The 22,852-nt window shown below is 44.2% G+C and overlaps 1 protein-coding gene across 6 annotated transcripts in view; it reads left to right on the plus strand.

Moving 5' to 3' along the window:
- PMS1 (PMS1 homolog 1, mismatch repair system component) overlaps nt 1-22,852 on the plus strand; it is a 440,797-nt gene that overhangs the window by 123,048 nt on the left and 294,897 nt on the right. The window lies entirely within an intron of this gene.

Below are 22,852 nucleotides of genomic sequence, written 5' to 3' on the forward strand. Positions count from 1 at the left end.
TGGCATCCCACTTTTCTTGAAGGGCGGCTCTCAGGTCATTGACTCAGATGATTCTGTAGGTTTTCTTTGGGATTCAGGTCTGTAGAAACTGCAGGCCACTCCATTTGAGGTATCCCAGTCTCCAGCAGCCATTCCTTAACCCCTTTCTGCCATTGGACGTACTATTCCGTCCATGTGGGGTGGGCCCTAATTCCCAAGGACGGAATAGCATGTCCAGCGCAATCAGCCGTGCTCACGGGGGGAGCGCGGCCGATCGCGGCCGGGTGTCAGCTGCCTATCGCAGCTGACATCCGACACTATGTGCCAGGAGCGGTCACGGACCGCCCCCGGCACATTAAGCCCCGGTACACCGCGATCAAACATGATCACGGTGTGCCGGCGGTACAGGGAAGCATCGCGCAGGGAGGGGGCTCCCTGCGGTCTTTCCTGAGACCCCCGGAGCAACGCGATGTGATCGCGTTGCTGCGAGGGTCTCTTACCTCTCCTCCCTGCAGCAGGCCCGGATCCAAAATGGCCGCGGCATCCGAGTCCTGCAGGGAGGGAGGTGGCTTACCAAGTACCTGCTCAGAGCAAGCGCTTGGTAAGCCTGCAGCACTGTAAGTCAGATCGACGATCTGACGGAGTGCTGTGCAAACTGTCAGATCAGCGATCTGTGATGTCCCCCCCTGGGACAAAGTAAAAAAGTTAAAAAAAAATTTCCACATGTGTAAAAAAAAAATTAAAAAAAAATTCCTAAATAAAGAAAAAAAAATATATATATATTATTCCCATAAATACATTTCTTTATCTAAATAAAAAAAATTAAACAATAAAAGTACACATATTTAGTATCGCCGCGTCTGTAGCGACCCCACCTATAAAACTATATCACTAGTTAACCCCTTGAGTGAACACCGTAAAAAAAAAAAAAAAAGCGAGGCAAAAAACAACGCTTTATTCTCATACCGCCAAACAAAAAGTGGAATAACACGCGATCAAAAAGACGGATATAAATAACCATGGTACCACTGAAAACGTCATCTTGTCCTGCAAAAAACGAGCCACCATACAGCATCATCAGCGAAAAAATAAAAAAGTTATAGTCCTCAGAATAAAGCGATGCAAAAATAATTATTTTTTCTATCAAATAGTTTTTATCGTATAAAAGCGCCAAAACATAAAAAAATGATATAAATGAGGTATCGCTGTAATCGTACTGAGCCGAAGAATAAAACTGCTTTATACCGTTCTGCGTTTGGAAAAAATTGATAAACGCCTCCCCCAAAAGAAATTCATGAATAGCTGGTTTTTGGTCATTCTGCCTCACAAAAATCGGAATAAAAAGCGATCAAAAAATCTTCCGTGCCCGATCATGTTACCAATAAAAACGTCAACTCGTCCCGCAAAAAACAAGACCTCACGTGACTCTGCGGACTCAAATATGGAAAAATTATAGCTCTCAAAATGTGGTAACGCAAAAAATATTTTTAGCAATAAAAAGCATCTTTCAGTGTGTGACGGCTGCCAATCATAAAAATCCGCTAAATAACCGGCTATAAAAGTAAATCAAACCCCCCTTCATCACCCGCTTAGTTAGGGAAAAATTAAAAAATTTTAAAAATGTATTTATTTCCATTTTCCGATTAGGGCTAGGGTTAGGGCTAAGTTAGGGTTAGGGCTAGGGTTTGGGTTGGGGCTAGGGTTAAGGCTACAGTTAGGGTTGGGGCTAAAGTTAGGGTTAGGGTTTGGATTACATTTACGGTTGGGATTAGGGTTAGGGGTGTATCTGGGTTAGAGGTGTGGTTAGGGTTACCGTTGGGATTAGGGTTAGGGGTGTGTTTGGATTAGGGTTTCAGTTATAATTGGGGGGTTTCCACTGTTTAGGCACATCAGGGGATCTCCAAACGCGACATGGCGTCCGATCTCAATTCCAGCCAATTCTGCGTTGAAAAAGTAAAACAGTGCTCCTTCTCTTTCGAGCTCTCCCGTGCGCCCAAACAGGGGTTTACCCTAAAATATGGGGTATCAGCGTACTCAGGACACATTGGAGAACAACTTTTGGGGTCCAATTTCTCCTGTTACCCTTGGGAAAATACAAAACTGGGGGCTAAAAAATAATTTTTGTGGAAAAATTTTTTTTTTTTTATTTTCACGGCTCTGCGTTCTAAACTGTAGTGAAACACTTGGGGGTTCAAAGTTCTCACAACACAACTAGGAAAAGTTCCTTGGGGGGTCTAGTTTCCAATATTGGGTCACTTGTGGGGGGTTTCTCCTGTTTAGGTAAATTAGGGGCTCTGCAAACGCAATGTGACGCCTGCAGACCAATCCATCTAAGTCTGCATTCCAAATGATGCTCCTTCCCTTCCGAGCTCTGCCATGCGCTCAAACGGTGGTTCCCCCCCCCACATATCAGGTACCAGCGTACTCAGGACAAATTGGACAACAATATTTAGGGTCCAATTTCTCCTGTTACCCTTGGAAAAATACAAAACTGGGGGCTAAAAAATAATTTTTGTGGAAAAAAAAATATTTTTTATTTGCACGACTCTGCGTTATAAACTGTAGTGAAACACTAGGGGGTTCAAAGCTCTCACAACACATCTAGATGAGTTCCTTAGGGGGTCTACTTTTCAAAATGGTGACACTTGTGGGGGGTTTCTACTGTTTAGGTACATTAGGGGCTCTGCAAACGCAATGTGACGCCTGCAGACCATTCCATCTAAGTCTGCATTCCAAATGGCGCTCCATCCCTTCCGAGCCCTCCCATGCGCCCAAACGGTGGTTCCCCCCCACATGTGGGGTATCAGCGTACTCAGGACAAATTGGACAACAACTTTTGGGGTCCAATTTCTCCTGTTACCCTCGGGAAAATACAAAACTGGGGGCTAAAAAATAATTTGTGTGGGAAAAAATTTTTGTTTTATTTTTACGGCTCTGCATTATAAACTTCTGTGACGCAGTTGGTGGGTCAAAGTGCTCACCACACATCTAGATAAGTTCCTTAGGGGGTCTAGTTTCCAAAATGGTGTCACTTGTGGGGGGGTTTCAATGTTTAGGCACTTCAGTGGCTCTCCAAACGCAACATGGCGTCCTATCTCAATTCCTGTCAATTTTGCAGTGAAAAGTCAAACGGCGCTCCTTCCCTTCCGAGCTCTTCCATGCGCCCAAACAGTGGTTTACCCCCACATATGGGGTATCGGCGTACTCAGGACAAATTGTACAACGACTTTTGGGGTCCAATTTCTTCTCTTACCCTTGGGAAAATAAAAAACTGGGGGCGAAAATATATTTTTTGTGAAAAAATATGATTTTTTATTTTTACGGTTCTGCATTATAAACTTCTGTGAAGCACTTGGTGGGTCAAAGTGCTCACCACATATCTAGATAAGTTCCTTAGGGGGTCTACTTTTCAAAATGGTGTCACTTGTGGGGGGTTTCAATGTTTAGGCACATCAGGGGCTCTCCAAACGCAACATGGCGTCCCATCTCAATTTCAGTCAATTTTGCATTGAAAAGTCAAATGGCGCTCCTTCGCTTCCGAGCTCTGTCATGCGCCCAAACAGTGGTTTACCCCCACATATGGGGTATCGGCGTACTCAGGACAAATTATACAACATCTTTTGGGGTCCATTTTCTCCTGTTACCCTTGGTAAAATAAAACAAATTTGGAGCTGAAGTAAATTTTTTGTGAAAAAAAGTTAAATGTTCATTTTTATTTAAACATTCCAAAAATTCCTGTGAAACACCTGAAGGGTTAATAAACTTCTTGAATGTGGTTTTGAGCACCTTGAGGGGTGCAGTTTTTAGAATGGTGTCATACTTGGGTATTTTCTATCATATAGACCCTTCAAAATGACTTAAAATGAGATGTGGTCCTAAAAAAAAAAATGGTGTTGTAAAAATGAGAAATTTCTGGTCAAATTTTAACCCTTATAACTCCCTAACCAAAAAAAATTTTGGTTCCAAAATTGTGCTGATGTAAAGTAGACATGTGGGAAATGTTACTTATTAAGTATTTTGTGTGACATATCACTGTGATTTAATTGCATAAAAATTCAAAATTGGAAAATTGCGAAATTTTCAATATTTTCGCCAAATTTCTGTTTTTTTTCACAAACAAACGCAGGTAATATCAAAGAAATTTTACTACTATCATGAAGTACAATATGTCACGAGAAAACAGTGTCAGAATCGCCAGGATCCGTTGAAGCGTTCCAGAGTTATAACCTCATAAAGGGACAGTGGTCAGAATTGTAAAAATTGGCCTGGTCATTAACGTGCAAACCACCCTTGGGGATGAAGGGGTTAATGATGCGACCTCGATGAGCTGGAACATAGTCGTCCATACAGATGAATTTAGGCCTGTGTTGTTCGTGCAGAGTCACAATTACTGAATTAATGATGTTATTCAAGTAGTAGGGACTTGTCACTGTTTCATTCACAAACTGTAGGTCAGTTCTGTACTGACTACACATACCTGCCCACACTGTAACACCACCACCACCATCCAAAGCTCGTCTGGTGACAACAGTGGCTGATGCATAGTGCTTTCCTTGACGTCTCCAACATCGTTACTGGCCATCATTTCTACGCAGAGTCAATCAACTTTTATCAGTGAATATCACTGAGGCCACTTGCTCTTTCATCCAGTGTAGATGCTCTCTGGCCCACACTAGTCAATTACGCCTGTTCCTGGTGGTGTGGTCAGGTACCCTTGCAGGTCATCTAGCAAGCAGACGACACTGATGTAAACGGGTTTGAATAGTCTGATGTGACACTTGGGTGCCTCTCACCTCCCAAATAGTGCTTGGAGTTGTTTGCCATTCATCTTCTGGTTCCAAAGGGCAATTTTCACAGTGAAGCGGTCATCAGTGTGGCCAAAGGATGGCCGCTTCTCTACTTTTCTATGACTTTTGCAGTCACCCTGTATCTCTGTTGCGTTCTACTGATGACACTCTGTGAGCAGTCAGCGATAGCCCACTTCACAGATACGGATGACAACAAGAGGTATATACAAAAATACTTCTTTATAAGGTTTAAATCGGTGATTTAAGAGTGCAAAATAGGATCATCCTGAAATTTCACCCGAAAGCAAAATACCGTTAACTTTTTGTGAATAGTTATTCCATCAAGTAAAATGCCTGATAAAATCCGATCAGTCTTGGATAAGTGAACTTAATTCAATGAGTAAGTTTTTGCTTTATTGTATACTATATTATTTTTATGTTGTTTACTAATACAATAACCTTCCATTATATGCTATAATGTAAAAAATGTAGAACTGAGCTTGATGTATGGCACAACGCCCTTAGATTTCACAATGTGTTATCTTTTATTCCTTGTGGAAATATATTTTAGCATGGTGAGACATTACTGTGCATGTTTTCTATATCTGTAATTCTTTTTATAATTACTCTCTACCTATCCAGTAGGCAGACTTTAGATAGCTCACCTGTTTATAGACTGCAAAACATGTAATTCTGTAACCCTAGATTATTTTGTACAGTGTTTCAGATTATAGTAATACAGTTGCAACTTAAATTATTTAACCCCTATTTCAAATTCTGGTTTATTACTAAAATATGCTATTTTTATCTTTTTTGGATTAAACAAATCAAACAGCAACAATTTAAATACCTCATTGCAACTAATTCTAACAAATTTCTTCTTCAATTCAGCACTAAATACCATGTTTACTGAGTCTTGCACTCTCCACATCATTCAATCTTTTCATAATAAGCAGTGGCGTACATAGAAATCATTGGGTCCTATAGCAGAAGTTTTTTTTATCCCTCCCCCAAAAACCAAACAAAACCATAATATTTAGCAGGGTCACAGAAGAGCATATCTCACAACTTTTCAGCTCTTAAAGGGAGTCTGTCACCCCCAAAATCGTATATGAGCTGCGGCCATTGGCATCAGGGGCTTATCTACAGCATTCTGTAATGCTGTAGATAAGTCCCCGATGTAACATGAAAGATGAGAAATAAAGGTTATATTATACTGACCCAGGGGCGATCCCGGTCCAATGGGCGTCGCGGTCTGGATCCAGTGCCTTCTATCTTCATCAGATGACGTCCTCTTTTTGTCTTCTTGCCGCGGCTCCAGCGCAGGCGTACTTTGTCTGCCCTGTTGAGGGCAGAGCAAAGTACTGCAGTGCGCAGGTGCCGGGAAAGGTCAGAGAGGCCCTCAACAGGGCAGACAAAGTACGCCGGAGCCGTGGCAAGAAGACAAGAAGAGGACCACATCTGATGAAGATAGGAGGTGCTGGACCCGGACCGCGACGCCCATCGGACCCGGATTGCAGCGGTACCGCTCCTGGGTGGGTATAATATAACCTTTATTTCTCATCTTTCAGGTTACATCGGGGGCTTATCTACAGCATTACAGAATGCTGTAGATAAGGCCCTGATGCCGGTGGCCGCAGCTCATATACGCTTTTGGGGGTGACAGACTCCCTTTTTAAAAAGTCATTTTCCTCCTCTTTATTCCTCTATACAATATTATGAGCCACACATAGTGCTCCATACAGTACAATGAGCACCATCTAGTTCTTCATACAGTACTATGGGCACCTCATAGTCCTTCATGCACTAATATGGGCCCCATACAGTGCTCCATACAGTATAATGGGCACCACACAGTCCTCCATACAGTATAATGGGCCCCATATCGTGTGCCATACAGTATACTTGGACCCATATATGTCTCCATTCAGTATAACGAGCCCCATGTACTGCTCCAAAAATAAATACCTCTCCCCGCTCCTCCAATTTCTGTAGTTCATCTTCTAACCCTCTGCACAGCTCAGCACAGAGGGCATGCTGTAGTGAAGTCATCGCGCCCTCTACGCTGAAGCGTCACAGAGCTCAGTCGCAGAGGGATAATGACCGCTGATCTCTGCCATCCTTGTCTTCTAGTGTATCAGCATCCATTATTTCGGTTGAAGCCTGGTGCTGGGCCCCCCTACTCACAGGCCCAATAGTGTTCACGTGACCTGCCGCCATTAGTGGTATGCAACTGATGACAAGCATCCTTATTACATAGCAAAGCACCTTCGGTGGTTGTGACCTGCGGCAGACTCTACACATTGCCCGTTACCAGCTCCAGGAAGCGTTTCTAAGGAATTTTTACCCATTTTGTTTTAGCAATTTTCACCAGTTCATAGGCTTAAGTGGCCTACATGGGAAATAAATAAATAAATAAATAAAATAAAAAAAATATATATATAAAAATATATATATATATATATATATATATATATATATATATATATATATATTAGCTGTTTCAATCAGAATAATACTAATACATTTTATTCACAGTGTAAAATCAAAAGCAAACTGGATTCGTGTGGTAATGTGTGGGGACGGAGCCTCGTGTGGTAATGTGTGGGGACGGAGCCTCGTGTGGTAATGTGTGGGGACGGAGCCTCATGTGGTGGGGGGGCGGGATTATGTGTGGTAATGTGGGGGGGCGGGATTATGTGTGGTAATGTGGTGGGGGGCGGGATTATGTGTGGTAATGTGGTGGGGGGTGGGATTTTGTGTGGTAATGTGGTGGGGGCGAGATTATGTGTGGTAATGTGGTGGAGGCGAGATTATGTGTGGTAATGTGGGGGCGGGATTATGTGTGGTAATGTGTGGTAAGGGGCAGGATTATGTGTGGTAATGTGGTGGGTGTTAGGGGTCGAGTTCCTGCCTCTGCACAGGGGGAATCTCGGTCCATCTCCGCTGCGGTCTCCCATTCTTCTCCTGCCGCAGTGGAGCCTGCTCAGCGGAGACGTCGGTCCAAGCTTCTCGCTCAGTCTGACTCTGTACAAAGAGTTACTGCTGCTTTCCCTGGTTCTGCCATTGAAGTCAGTGCTGGGCAGCGGCGAGCAGACGCTTCTGGGACTAAGTCCTGCTTTTCTCGTTCTGAGCATGCCCAGAGTAAGATCTCTCAGTGGAGATCGAGGGTCACATGATCAGATACTGCAGCTTAGGCCATTGGTCCTTCAGGAAGGTCCTGTAGGTGCTCACGCTCTGTGGCAGCCTCTCATTGGTCCTTCTAGGAAGGTCCTGTACGTGCTGCAACTATTTAAGGCTCGCATGGCCGCACGGCCATGCGCTAGTATTGTTCTAAGTTATGTACTTTGCGCCAGTGTGGTCATGTATGATTGTGTTCAGGGACCCGGCTGAAATAAGCCCCTAGAATGCTGGCACCTCCGGCGAGGAGTTTGTGTGTTTGTGTATTCAGGGACCTGGCTGAAATAAGCCCCTAGAACGCTGGCACCTCCAGCTAGGTGTTTTGTGTGCGTGCATGACCACTGACTGCTCTCGTTTGGGTAGTTAGCCTGTGCCACTGTGAAGTCTAACAGGGCGCAGTGCTTTGAGTTCACGGCTACTCTGTGAAGTAACAGAGTTAGCTCATACCGCCATATAGTTCCGCCGTTTGCTAGCAGCTGGTTCACCTGCACGGTGGACCCCGGGCTGCGAACGCATCTATTATAATAAAATCTCTATATTCATTCCGTGCGTTCCGCTAGCCCTAACATAATACTAGCGACAGGGTCTGGCTAGTAAATGGCGGACATTCAGCAATCTTTGCGGTATATCCAGCAGCTGGAGGGTAGGTTGGCGGCTCTCGAGAGCTCAACCTCAGCTGTGGATGTAACCGCGGTTGCTGTAGAGGCTGCTAGCGTGGCTGCAGCAACCTTGTCCACTGCCACCCCTGTTCCGACATTATCTCGCCTCCCGCTACCAGAAAAATTTTCTGGAGATAGCAAATCCTGTAGGGGATTCGTGAGTCAGTGCTCTATTTACCTCGAGCTCCTGGCTGCACGTTTTCCCACAGAGCGGTGGGATTTATTGTGTCCCTCTTGTCGGACAGGGCGTTGGAATGGGCTACACCGCTGTGGGAGTGTGGCGATCATGTGGTGCAGAGTGCTCCGTTGTTCCTGAGCACTTTGAAAAAGGTCTTTTTAGGACCTCAAGTCACCCATGACACAGCGCTCCAACTGCTGGCATTAACTCAAAGTGTGTCCTTGGTCAGCCATTTTGCCGTCCACTTACGTACATTAGCTTCTGAGCTGGAGTGGTCGGATAAAGCCCTTATCCCCATATTTTGGAGGGGGCTGGCTGATCACGTGAAGGACGCTCTGGCCACTAGGGAGATTCCTGCCACACTGGAGGAATTAATAACTGTCTCTACTCGTATTGACCTCTGTTTTAACGAGCGGAGGTTAGAGTGAGCCCAGTGTAGGCAGAGGTTTCGGCTGGCTCCCACCTTCGCCAAACCTCTGGAATCTCCGGTCCTGGTTCCTGAGTCACATGAGTACATGGAAGTGTCACGAGCGGGATCTAAGTCCCAGACCGCTTGTGCACTCAAGGTCTGTCATGTCTGCCAGCAGTCAGGACATCTTGCCACCGGATGTCCCCAGCGGTCGAGGAAACGTCAGCGTCTAGTGGTAGTAGGTGGAGGTACACTAGACACGGCGACGTTTGCCTCCAAATTGTCCTTTAAGGGGACAATTATTATAGGCTCATCCTCCCACTCGGTAGAGCTCTGCGTGGATTCTGGGGCGGAGGGCAATTTTATGTCTTCAGCCTTCACCCAACGTCACGCAATACCCCTGGTTATGCTAGCTCAACCAGTAACGGTACGAGTGGTGAATGGGTCGACACTGCCCTCACAGATAACACACCAGACCATCCCTTTTACTCTCAAAAGAAAAAGAAGGAGCAGCATCCATTCCAGGTGAAAGGTATTCACAAGAATCTTTATTCTGCCATCACAGGAATACAACGTTTCGGCCAAAATGGCCTTTGTCAGGTATACAATACATCACATGTGGCCACCTTAAATAGTGTGGAGCCTATACGGGCACCAATCACCACCAAGGGGCGGCCTTTATTAAACATGTAAAAAAACAACACAATACGTGCTTATACCAAATCTGGAGTAAAACACAGATAAAAATAACACTTAATTCCATATACATCATGCAAATAATATGTACAAAATACAAGAAGGGAACATGAAAACAACATAACCCCATCATTGCCCCAATCATAACATTTCTATTCCGTTGTCATGGTACTACTTCCACCAATCCCCGACTATTGATTTCGTAAACCGACCCACTGTCCAATCGCAGACTGCTCCAAAAAGAAGCGCATGAAATATCTACGGCCAATCATCACATACCTATAGGGTGGTGTCCGTCAGGCAGCGAACGCTAGCGCATGCGCACGCACACCCAATGCAGGTGATCACATGACCACCACAGAGGTGCGTAGAGCGTACGCGCCGATCGTCACAAGCCGAACGTCATCGCCGGAGACGTCAGGCCGGGTAGACACGTGAGCCACCAGTGGGCGAATGAACGCCCAAACACCCGGATAGCCCACGTGATGTCCCGGATACGCGCTCACAGGGAAGACGCGGACTCAGCCAATTCCATGGCAACAAACCTCCCATAGCCATACAACAATATGCAATACATAGCGATTTGGCAAACAAGGATCAAAAGGAAGGAATTATAACAAAATAGTAAAATAAGGCAAGAGAGGAAGGAAAAAATCCTCCATATCCTCCACATGTCCCTTGGATGTCAAATCCCAGATGTACTGCAAAAAAACAAGAAAAAAAGAAAAAAGAGAAAATTATTTATATCAGCACATAATTAAAAATACACAGATGCAGACTATCCCTAAAGAGAAGGGAAATCAGGACATACATATTTGGAGATTATAGTCAATATTTAACCCTTTGGGTTGTAGAGTCTCCAATATCGAGATCCACCTTAACTCCTTCTGTTTCAGTCTCCGTGTCCTATCACCCCTTCTCCTCAGAATAGGGACCCCATCGATAACTCTAAAGCGCAATTGATTTATAGAGTGCCTACAATCACTGAAATGCTTTGGAATAGGTAATTCCAATAATTTTGTTCTTATAGTGCTCTTGTGTTTGCTTATTCGTGCTCTAACCTCCATAGTGGTCTCGCCGTCATACATAAGTCCGCACGGACACACTATTAGGTAGATAACAAATTTAGAAGAGCACGTGTAACGCTCGTTAATCATAAATTTCTTTCCCGTCCGGGGATGGTTAAAGCTATCGCCCTTTAACATGTTGCCGCAACAGGCACAATTGAGACAGGGAAAGTTGCCCATCCGAGGTGGACACAATGTCCTTTGGATGGCAACCTTGCCTGTACCAATATCCGACCTCACCAATCTATCTCTTAGGTTCCGCCCCCGTCTATATGATAGAATGGGCCGTGAACAAAAATCCTGAATATGAGGCATACCTTTATTCAGTATCCCCCAATGCCTGTTCAGAATATTGGCAATACCATTGCTGGCAGGACAATATGTGGAGACAAATGGTATGCGTTTCTGCTTGACCTTACCTCTATAAGTTTGCAAATCTCCATTAGATAATTTCATTATTTTATCCCTATGGCCCATCACTTTCAACTTAGGATAACCTCTATGCATACATTTCTTACACATTTCCTCCAATCTTTTTTCACAAACTTCATTATCTGAAACAATCCTTCTTACCCGGACCAATTGGCTCCAAGGTAATGAATCCATCATCTTCCTTGGGTGATAGCTGTCATAGCTTAAGAGGCTATTCCTATCGGTCACCTTCGTGAACAAATCAGTGCATAGGTTGCCACCTTGTTTATAAACCATAGTGTCCAAAAATTGCACCCTATCCACCGAATATGTCATGGTAAATTTCAATTCAGGGTGTATATTATTCAGTTCAGACAAAAAGTCAAATAGGTCCTCCTCCGTCCCCTCCCATATACAAAAAATGTCGTCGATATAGCGCCACCAGGCCCGGATGTGACACCAGAAGATGGAACTGTACACATGCTGGTCCTCGAGTATGGTTTATAAACAAGGTGGCAACCTATGCACTGATTTGTTCACGAAGGTGACCGATAGCGTTCATGCATAGATTACAGGGGTCTTAACGCCATCACCGTTAAGAATAAGTATCCTTTGCCCCTGATATCTGAGCTCTTCGATAGGCTTCGGGGAGCAAGGGTATTTACTAAATTAGATCTGCGGGGTGCTTACAACCTGATTCTCATCCGTGAGGGGGACGAATTGAAGACGGCTTTTAACACCAGGGATGGGCACTATGAATATCTGGTGATGCCCTTCGGGCTCTGCAATGCCCCAGCCGTTTTCCAAGACTTTGTGAACGACATCTTCCTGGATATGCTCTCCACCTCGGTCGTAGTCTATCTGGATGATATTCTCATCTACTCTCCAGATATTGACTCCCACCGGAGAGATGTTTGCAAAGTCTTCGATCTCCTACGGGCAAACTCCCTCTATGCCAAGTTGGAGAAGTGTGTGTTTGAGCAGGAGTCCTTACCTTTCCTTGGCTATATCATCTCCGCCCAGGGATTGGTTATGGTTACTGCCAAACTACAGGCTGTGATGGACTGGCAGGAACCCCATTCTCTTAAAGCGGTGCAGCGCTTTATGGGGTTCATTAATTATTATCGCCAGTTCATTCTGCACTTCTCAACTTTCGTAGCTTCCTTGGTTGCCCTCACCAAGAAGGGAGCAAATCCCAAATTGTGGTCTGAGGAGGTCTCCAAGGCCTTTAACTCCATTAAGTCACACTTCGCTAGCGCTCCCACCCTACATCGCCCCGATGTTGATAAGCCATTTATCATGGAGGTGGATGCCTCATCTGTTGGTGCTGGAGCAGTCCTCTTCCAAAAGGATGCTCAAGGTCGGATGCATCCTTGCTTCTTCTTTTCTAAGACCTTCTCACCGGCAGAGAGGAATTATTCCATCGGGGACAGGGAGTTGCTAGTCATGAAGTTGACTTTTTCGGAGTGGAGACATCTCTTGGAGAGAGCTCGTTTTCCCTTCCAAATCTTCACAGATCATAAAAATTTGGTGTACCTGCAGACAGCCCAGCGGTTAAATTCTCGCCAGGCCAGATGGTCCTTGTTCTTCTCCCGGTTCCATTTCACCCTCCATTTTCTTTCTGGGGAGAAGAACATACATGCCGACGCTCTCTCTTGCTCCGTTGTGTCATCTGTGGAGGAGGAAGAGGAGCCTCGGCTTATTGTCCCCACTGAGAGCCTGAGAACTGTGCCCCTGGTTTTTCTAGAGTCTGTGCCTCCGGGCAAGACTTTTGTACCATCCAGTTGGAGGTTCTCTCTTGGGCACACGCGTCCAGGGTGGGTGGACATTTTGGTTCCAAAAAGACATCTGAGTTACTGGCGAGGACATACTGGTGGCCGCATATGGCTTGTGATGTCGCAGACTATGTTCGGGCGTGTGTCTCTTGCGCCAAGAACAAGTCCCCTCGGCAACGGCCAGCTGGGTTGCTTTACCCTCTGCCGGTGGCAGGCAGGCCCTGGGAGATGGTCGGGATGGACTTTGTGGTGGGCTTACCCAAGTTTCGTAACTGCACCATTATCTGGGTGATTACCGACCATTTTTCCAAAATCGTTCATTTAGTGCCTCTTCCACGGCTCTGGCAGCCTTGTTCATCAAGCATATCTTTCGCTTACACGGTATGCCAGACAAGATTGTCAGTGACCGGGGTCCCCAGTTTGTGTCTCGATTCTGTAGGGAGCTTTGTTGTCTACTCAGTATTGATAAACACCTATAAATAGCGAATTTAATTACGTCTAAGCAATATTAATCATACACACCAAAAAGGGATGCTAGACTGTACTAATAATGTAATGTCCACTTTATTAAAGAACAGATAACGCGGAAAGAAAAAAGATGACAAATGGTCACACACAATAAATAGAAATACTATAAACTTTATTAATAGCATACCACAATATTAAAACCAGGTGAAAGGAGGGAAGGTAGTAACAGCACAAAAACCTCTGTTATAGAGTTAACAGGAAGGGTGCCACCAGGAATACCAGTCCTACAGGCTTATACATTATCAGAGTAGAAAAAATAAGCAAAAATAGGAAACAAATAGTAAAAAACTAAATAAACAAAAATAATAATTTGATCCTACTGCAGTCAGGAATACCAAGCCAAATAACAACAGTTCACATATAAGATAGGTAAATACAAGAACCGCTATAGTGCTAACCTAATTGAAGTCCCATAGCCTATCAAACAAACATAGTAGATATTATTGGAGCAAGGTACCCACCGCACAGAGGACTGTAGTACTGGAGGCACGCTTCCACCCCAACGCGCGTTTCGGCGATCACACCTTCATCAGGGGGCAAAGACAGTGAGTGCACATGGGTTTAAAAAGCTCCCGGACCGGAAATGAGCGGGTGCAACGACCAAAATAGTCCGTACGGCAACAGGAAAGAAAGAAACAGTGACCGCATATACCGGAAGTATAGGGGCGTGGCTATCAAAGTGATTACGCAGTACCGTGGAAACCATGACGCAGAAGCGACAAAAAGAAAACGCTATAACATGGCAAATCAAAACGCAGCAGCGTCAGGAAAAGAACATAACTCCGTGGAAACCACAACGCTAAATAGTTGCGAAATTTCATGAACACCATAGCGCCGGCGACGTCCAATGGGGGCCAAAGGGAGCCGGAGACCACTGGGGCCCCAAGTGATCTGTAGCATCCAAAGGCCACCACAAGAACGCACCGGCGTATAGGATTCACTAAAGCAGCACCCAAAGATGTAATAATTACTGCTAGATGGAATCACTACAATCACTAAGAATGGCCCCATTCAATTGTACATAGACATAAACATAGAATATAAGAACATAAAATAAAGGGACAAATACCAATAGATACCTATGACACCGACCACAAACTATATATTACTTAATCACCTCTAATCCTACAGAAATACAAGAAGCTCATCCCACAGTTAATGAGAGATTAATACAACGAATTTAACATACAATCTATACATTGCAAATGCAATAAAAGTGATAACAATCACATATATAGATAGCAATAATAGATATAGAGAAAGCATATATATATATACAAAACTGTGGTTGTAATAACTGTGGCCGTAGTCAATTGCTCATTTCTGCCTTCTAAATCCTTTTCTTTCTTTTTTCTTCTTTTTAAACTCTTTTTTTCTTTTTTTTCTCAATTTTTCTTTTTTTCTTTCTTTTTTTTCCTTTTTTTCTTTTTTTCTCATAGAACAAAAATCTGGGATATGCCGCAGGGTACTACCAGGTCAACATGTGCTAAAAACAACGAAGTAAGTAAAAAACAAGATTAAAAACAAAGAACTAACAGCGTAAACGTGCAGATACTACCAGCAGGACCGATAACAGCATATACACTTGGAAGAGGAGCAGTTGTATTAATGCCAATCTTACAAAAAGGGAGCATAGCTAATATTGTCATTAAGGCCAGTCGGCTGAACCGTGCCCAGAGTCCATATCCATCTTGACTCGACGCGGGCCAGCCTCTGAAAGGTACCACCCCCACGGATCCCTACTTCAAGTAAATCAATCCCTCTAGCCCTGAGAAGATCAGGGTTACAGTCATGAAAGGTCTTGAAGTGGCGTGGTATTGTTTTGAGGGTGGATGTGTCTTCCACAGTAGCCGCTGCGCCGATGCCCAATACATGTTCCCGGATACGTGTTTTAAGTTGGCGGGTGGTCATACCTACGTACATTTTGTCACAAGGACATGTGACAACATAGATCACATTGGTACTAGTACAGGTAATTTTTTTCTTTATTTTAAATTCGCGTGATCTATCCCAGTTGGCAAATACGCCAATTCTCTCAATGTTTGGGCATGCGACACAGCGGCCACACGGAACACACCCCACCCGAACCGCCATACTATCAAGAAATGTGGTAATCCTCTCACCAGTATAATGGCTATGCACCAGGGTATCTCTGAGATTCCTGGACCGTCTGACTGCAATCCCAGCCCTCTCAGGGAGATATCGTGCAATAACAGGGTCAGCCCTCAATACATGCCATGATTTTTGTAATATATTTTTCATCATCGGAAATTGGGAGTGGTACCTAGTAACAAATCTGACAATATCGTGCTCTTGTTTAGCATTGCTCTTATATAGTAGTGAATCCCTCGAGGAGTATTTCGCTCTATTGAACGCTTTTTTGATACTGCGTTTACTGTGGCCTCTGGACACTAATCTGTTTTTTAAATCTTCAGCCTGCTCACAGAAGTCCGTCTCAGTAGAACAAAGTCTACGCAGACGGAGGAATTGCCCCGTGGGAACTGATTGAATGACATGATCCGGGTGTGAGGAGGAGGCGTGCAACAAGAGATTGGTAGAGGTAGGTTTCCTGTAAATCACTGTCTGCAGGTCACCACGAACATCCCGTTTAGTCATGACATCTAGAAACTCGATGGCATTGCCATCGAATTTGTATGTCAATTTAATATTACTGGTGTTATCATTAAGGGATGTCATGAATTCCTGCAGGCTGATAGAAGAACCCCGCCAGATCATAAAAATGTCATCAATGTACCGTGTCCACAGAAGGACACGGCACATTGACTCCGGATGATCTGGCAGGGAGAGGCCCCTCTCCCACAGCCCCAAGAACAGATTGGCGTAAGCAGGGGCAAAGGGGGCACCCATTGCTGTTCCTTGGAGCTGCAGGAAGAAGGACCCCTTAAAAACAAAAAAATTGTGAGTTAAAGGGAACCTGTCACCTGAATTTGGCGGGACCAGTTTTGGGTCATATGGGCGGGGTTTTCGGGTGTTTGATTTACCTTTTCCTTACCCGCTGGCTGCATGCTGGCTGCAATATTGGATTGAAGTTCATTCTTTGTCCTCCGGAGTACACGCCTGCGCAAGGCAATATTGCCTTGTGCAGGCATGTACTATGGAGGACAGAGAATGAACTTCAATTCAATATTACGGCCAGCATGCAGCCAGCAGGTAAGGAAAGGGTGAATCAAACACCCGAAAACCCCGCCCATATGACCCAAAACTGGTCCCACCAAATTCAGGTGACAGGTTCCCTTTAAAGAAAATTCCAGGAGATCACAAATAAGTTTTATGATTTCAATTGAGGAGTTGGATGCATCTAAGAAAAACTTGACCGCTCGAAGGCCATCGGAGTGTCGAATACTGGTGTACAACGACTCGACGTCGGCTGTAACTAACAATTCCTCATCCCCGAGACTGACCCCATCCATAAGTCTCAGGAATTCACCCGTATCCTTAAGATACGACGGAAGACTTATAACCAATGGCTGCAACTTAGAGTCGATCCATTGATTTACCTTCTCGAGGTAATTGCCTCTGCCAGATATTATAGGACGCCCAGGGGGCGTCTTTGTGTCCTTGTGTATCTTGGGGAGAAGATAGAATGTCGGAATTGTAGAGTCACTTGTCAATAATGCTGATGCTAATTCATTAGTGATGGTACCCGCATCTCTAGCCTGTTTAACAATATCAACAAGTTGTTTAGAGAAGGCGGACAAGGGGTTAAACGTGAGTTTTTTGTAACAAACTTTGTTGTTTAACTGGCGATAGGCCTCCTTCTCATACATTGAGTTCGGCCAAACCACCACGTTACCCCCCTTGTCCGCCGGCTTAAACACAACATCCCCAAGACCTTGAAGGACACGAAGACGCCCCCTCTCCTCAAATGTTAAATTATCTTTATAGATGTGTTTGGGGATTCCCTGAAAATCTTTGGTAACCATTTGTACAAACAAATCTACATTTGGACATGAAGACAGGGGAGGAAATTTTTTGGATCTAGAACGAATGGAGGTTGGGATCATACCTCCTTCAGGGGTGTCGTGTTCGACTGCCAATTCTTCCAAAGTACGAAGGGCTATCTGTTCTTCCTCTGTGGGGAAGAGTGCAGCCAGATTACCATCAAAAAAATATTTTTTGAAAATTAATGATCTGGCAAAGAGGTGAAGATCTTTTACAGCCTCAAACACATCAAAGGGTGCTGCAGGTGAAAAAGATAGACCCTTCTCTAGTAGTTCTAAATCAGTATCAGTAAAGTCATGTGAGCTAAGGTTAATTACCTTGTTGTTATATTTACGGGGCTCGGTGGAGGAATCATCTCGTCTGTAAGGATGAAACATAAAATCTCTCTGGTTCCGTGTAGTCATTCTTGACCGTGTGGTCACTGAAGATGTAGATCGTTCTGAAGTATCACTTACAGAAGAGATGGACGACTGAGACTGGGCCCGCCTCATCTGTCCATCGCCTTGTCTACTTTTTCTCCATAGGTACACCCTTTTACACTCATAATCATGACGATCTCTACCAATTTTAGATGACTGAGTGTCTTGGATTTTTTTAACAACATTTTCCAAGGATTTCTCAATTTGTTTATTACATAGGTCGAGTTGTTCCATAGTCCCACATAATTTCAACTCCTCCTCTGCCACCTTAATAGATGCATCCAACTGTTCAATGATTCCTTTATTGTAATCTCCCAATAACTTCATAAGTTGACCAGAACAATTATTGCACGCCTCCTCCCAACCAGCAATAAAGGCCGCATCCTCCACAGGAAAAGTCGGAATGACCCGAACTCTAAGGCCACGTGGTATCATCTTTCTATTTTGGTACCCTTCCAAGAAGCTACAGTTCCACCAAAGTTTTGTCCGTTTTATCACCATATTTTGTAGCTCCATAACTTGTTCCTCCCATCTGCGATCGGTAGCCTGCTGTGTGATGGAAACATCACCTCCGAACACCTGATCAATATGTGAGCGCCAAGCTATTTCCTTGGCTCTGAAGTCCATGCCTATAAGCAACCCTGTGCAAAACACAGCAAGAAATGAATAACAACTTATATGACTAAACACCATGGTAACTCATAATATGACAAAAATCTGTACCATAGGTGAAAAGGACCAACAAGACCTATCATCACGATAAGCACATAACGCGGAAAGAAAAAAGATGACAAATGGTCACACACAATAAATAGAAATACTATAAACTTTATTAATAGCATACCACAATATTAAAACCAGGTGAAAGGAGGGAAGGTAGTAACAGCACAAAAACCTCTGTTATAGAGTTAACAGGAAGGGTGCCACCAGGAATACCAGTCCTACAGGCTTATACATTATCAGAGTAGAAAAAATAAGCAAAAATAGGAAACAAATAGTAAAAAACTAAATAAACAAAAATAATAATTTGATCCTACTGCAGTCAGGAATACCAAGCCAAATAACAACAGTTCACATATAAGATAGGTAAATACAAGAACCGCTATAGTGCTAACCTAATTGAAGTCCCATAGCCTATCAAACAAACATAGTAGATATTATTGGAGCAAGGTACCCACCGCACAGAGGACTGTAGTACTGGAGGCACGCTTCCACCCCAACGCGCGTTTCGGCGATCACACCTTCATCAGGGGGCAAAGACAGTGAGTGCACATGGGTTTAAAAAGCTCCCGGACCGGAAATGAGCGGGTGCAACGACCAAAATAGTCCGTACGGCAACAGGAAAGAAAGAAACAGTGACCGCATATACCGGAAGTATAGGGGCGTGGCTATCAAAGTGATTACGCAGTACCGTGGAAACCATGACGCAGAAGCGACAAAAAGAAAACGCTATAACATGGCAAATCAAAACGCAGCAGCGTCAGGAAAAGAACATAACTCCGTGGAAACCACAACGCTAAATAGTTGCGAAATTTCATGAACACCATAGCGCCGGCGACGTCCAATGGGGGCCAAAGGGAGCCGGAGACCACTGGGGCCCCAAGTGATCTGTAGCATCCAAAGGCCACCACAAGAACGCACCGGCGTATAGGATTCACTAAAGCAGCACCCAAAGATGTAATAATTACTGCTAGATGGAATCACTACAATCACTAAGAATGGGGCCATTCTTAGTGATTGTAGTGATTCCATCTAGCAGTAATTATTACATCTTTGGGTGCTGCTTTAGTGAATCCTATACGCCGGTGCGTTCTTGTGGTGGCCTTTGGATGCTACAGATCACTTGGGGCCCCAGTGGTCTCCGGCTCCCTTTGGCCCCCATTGGACGTCGCCGGCGCTATGGTGTTCATGAAATTTCGCAACTATTTAGCGTTGTGGTTTCCACGGAGTTATGTTCTTTTCCTGACGCTGCTGCGTTTTGATTTGCCATGTTATAGCGTTTTCTTTTTGTCGCTTCTGCGTCATGGTTTCCACGGTACTGCGTAATCACTTTGATAGCCACGCCCCTATACTTCCGGTATATGCGGTCACTGTTTCTTTCTTTCCTGTTGCCGTACGGACTATTTTGGTCGTTGCACCCGCTCATTTCCGGTCCGGGAGCTTTTTAAACCCATGTGCACTCACTGTCTTTGCCCCCTGATGAAGGTGTGATCGCCGAAACGCGCGTTGGGGTGGAAGCGTGCCTCCAGTACTACAGTCCTCTGTGCGGTGGGTACCTTGCTCCAATAATATCTACTATGTTTGTTTGATAGGCTATGGGACTTCAATTAGGTTAGCACTATAGCGGTTCTTGTATTTACCTATCTTATATGTGAACTGTTGTTATTTGGCTTGGTATTCCTGACTGCAGTAGGATCAAATTATTATTTTTGTTTATTTAGTTTTTTACTATTTGTTTCCTATTTTTGCTTATTTTTTCTACTCTGATAATGTATAAGCCTGTAGGACTGGTATTCCTGGTGGCACCCTTCCTGTTAACTCTATAACAGAGGTTTTTGTGCTGTTACTACCTTCCCTCCTTTCACCTGGTTTTAATATTGTGGTATGCTATTAATAAAGTTTATAGTATTTCTATTTATTGTGTGTGACCATTTGTCATCTTTTTTCTTTCCGCGTTATGTGCTTATCGTGATGATAGGTCTTGTTGGTCCTTTTCACCTATGGTACAGATTTTTGTCATATTATGAGTTACCATGGTGTTTAGTCATATAAGTTGTTATTCATTTCTTGCTGTGTTTTGCACAGGGTTGCTTATAGGCATGGACTTCAGAGCCAAGGAAATAGCTTGGCGCTCACATATTGATCAGGTGTTCGGAGGTGATGTTTCCATCACACAGCAGGCTACCGATCGCAGATGGGAGGAACAAGTTATGGAGCTACAAAATATGGTGATAAAACGGACAAAACTTTGGTGGAACTGTAGCTTCTTGGAAGGGTACCAAAATAGAAAGATGATACCACGTGGCCTTAGAGTTCGGGTCATTCCGACTTTTCCTGTGGAGGATGCGGCCTTTATTGCTGGTTGGGAGGAGGCGTGCAATAATTGTTCTGGTCAACTTATGAAGTTATTGGGAGATTACAATAAAGGAATCATTGAACAGTTGGATGCATCTATTAAGGTGGCAGAGGAGGAGTTGAAATTATGTGGGACTATGGAACAACTCGACCTATGTAATAAACAAATTGAGAAATCCTTGGAAAATGTTGTTAAAAAAATCCAAGACACTCAGTCATCTAAAATTGGTAGAGATCGTCATGATTATGAGTGTAAAAGGGTGTACCTATGGAGAAAAAGTAGACAAGGCGATGGACAGATGAGGCGGGCCCAGTCTCAGTCGTCCATCTCTTCTGTAAGTGATACTTCAGAACGATCTACATCTTCAGTGACCACACGGTCAAGAATGACTACACGGAATCAGAGAGATTTTATGTTTCATCCTTACAGACGAGATGATTCCTCCACCGAGCCCCGTAAATATAACAACAAGGTAATTAACCTTAGCTCACATGACTTTACTGATACTGATTTAGAACTACTAGAGAAGGGTCTATCTTTTTCACCTGCAGCACCCTTTGATGTGTTTGAGGCTGTAAAAGATCTTCACCTCTTTGCCAGATCATTAATTTTCAAAAAATATTTTTTTGATGGTAATCTGGCTGCACTCTTCCCCACAGAGGAAGAACAGATAGCCCTTCGTACTTTGGAAGAATTGGCAGTCGAACACGACACCCCTGAAGGAGGTATGATCCCAACCTCCATTCGTTCTAGATCCAAAAAATTTCCTCCCCTGTCTTCATGTCCAAATGTAGATTTGTTTGTACAAATGGTTACCAAAGATTTTCAGGGAATCCCCAAACACATCTATAAAGATAATTTAACATTTGAGGAGAGGGGGCGTCTTCGTGTCCTTCAAGGTCTTGGGGATGTTGTGTTTAAGCCGGCGGACAAGGGGGGTAACGTGGTGGTTTGGCCGAACTCAATGTATGAGAAGGAGGCCTATCGCCAGTTAAACAACAAAGTTTGTTACAAAAAACTCACGTTTAACCCCTTGTCCGCCTTCTCTAAACAACTTGTTGATATTGTTAAACAGGCTAGAGATGCGGGTACCATCACTAATGAATTAGCATCAGCATTATTGACAAGTGACTCTACAATTCCGACATTCTATCTTCTCCCCAAGATACACAAGGACACAAAGACGCCCCCTGGGCGTCCTATAATATCTGGCAGAGGCAATTACCTCGAGAAGGTAAATCAATGGATCGACTCTAAGTTGCAGCCATTGGTTATAAGTCTTCCGTCGTATCTTAAGGATACGGGTGAATTCCTGAGACTTATGGATGGGGTCAGTCTCGGGGATGAGGAATTGTTAGTTACAGCCGACGTCGAGTCGTTGTACACCAGTATTCGACACTCCGATGGCCTTCGAGCGGTCAAGTTTTTCTTAGATGCATCCAACTCCTCAATTGAAATCATAAAACTTATTTGTGATCTCCTGGAATTTTCTTTAACTCACAATTTTTTTGTTTTTAAGGGGTCCTTCTTCCTGCAGCTCCAAGGAACAGCAATGGGTGCCCCCTTTGCCCCTGCTTACGCCAATCTGTTCTTGGGGCTGTGGGAGAGGGGCCTCTCCCTGCCAGATCATCCGGAGTCAATGTGCCGTGTCCTTCTGTGGACACGGTACATTGATGACATTTTTATGATCTGGCGGGGTTCTTCTATCAGCCTGCAGGAATTCAT

This window comes from Ranitomeya variabilis, chromosome 7 (assembly GCF_051348905.1).
Source record: "Ranitomeya variabilis isolate aRanVar5 chromosome 7, aRanVar5.hap1, whole genome shotgun sequence".
Lineage (NCBI taxonomy): Eukaryota > Metazoa > Chordata > Amphibia > Anura > Dendrobatidae > Ranitomeya > Ranitomeya variabilis.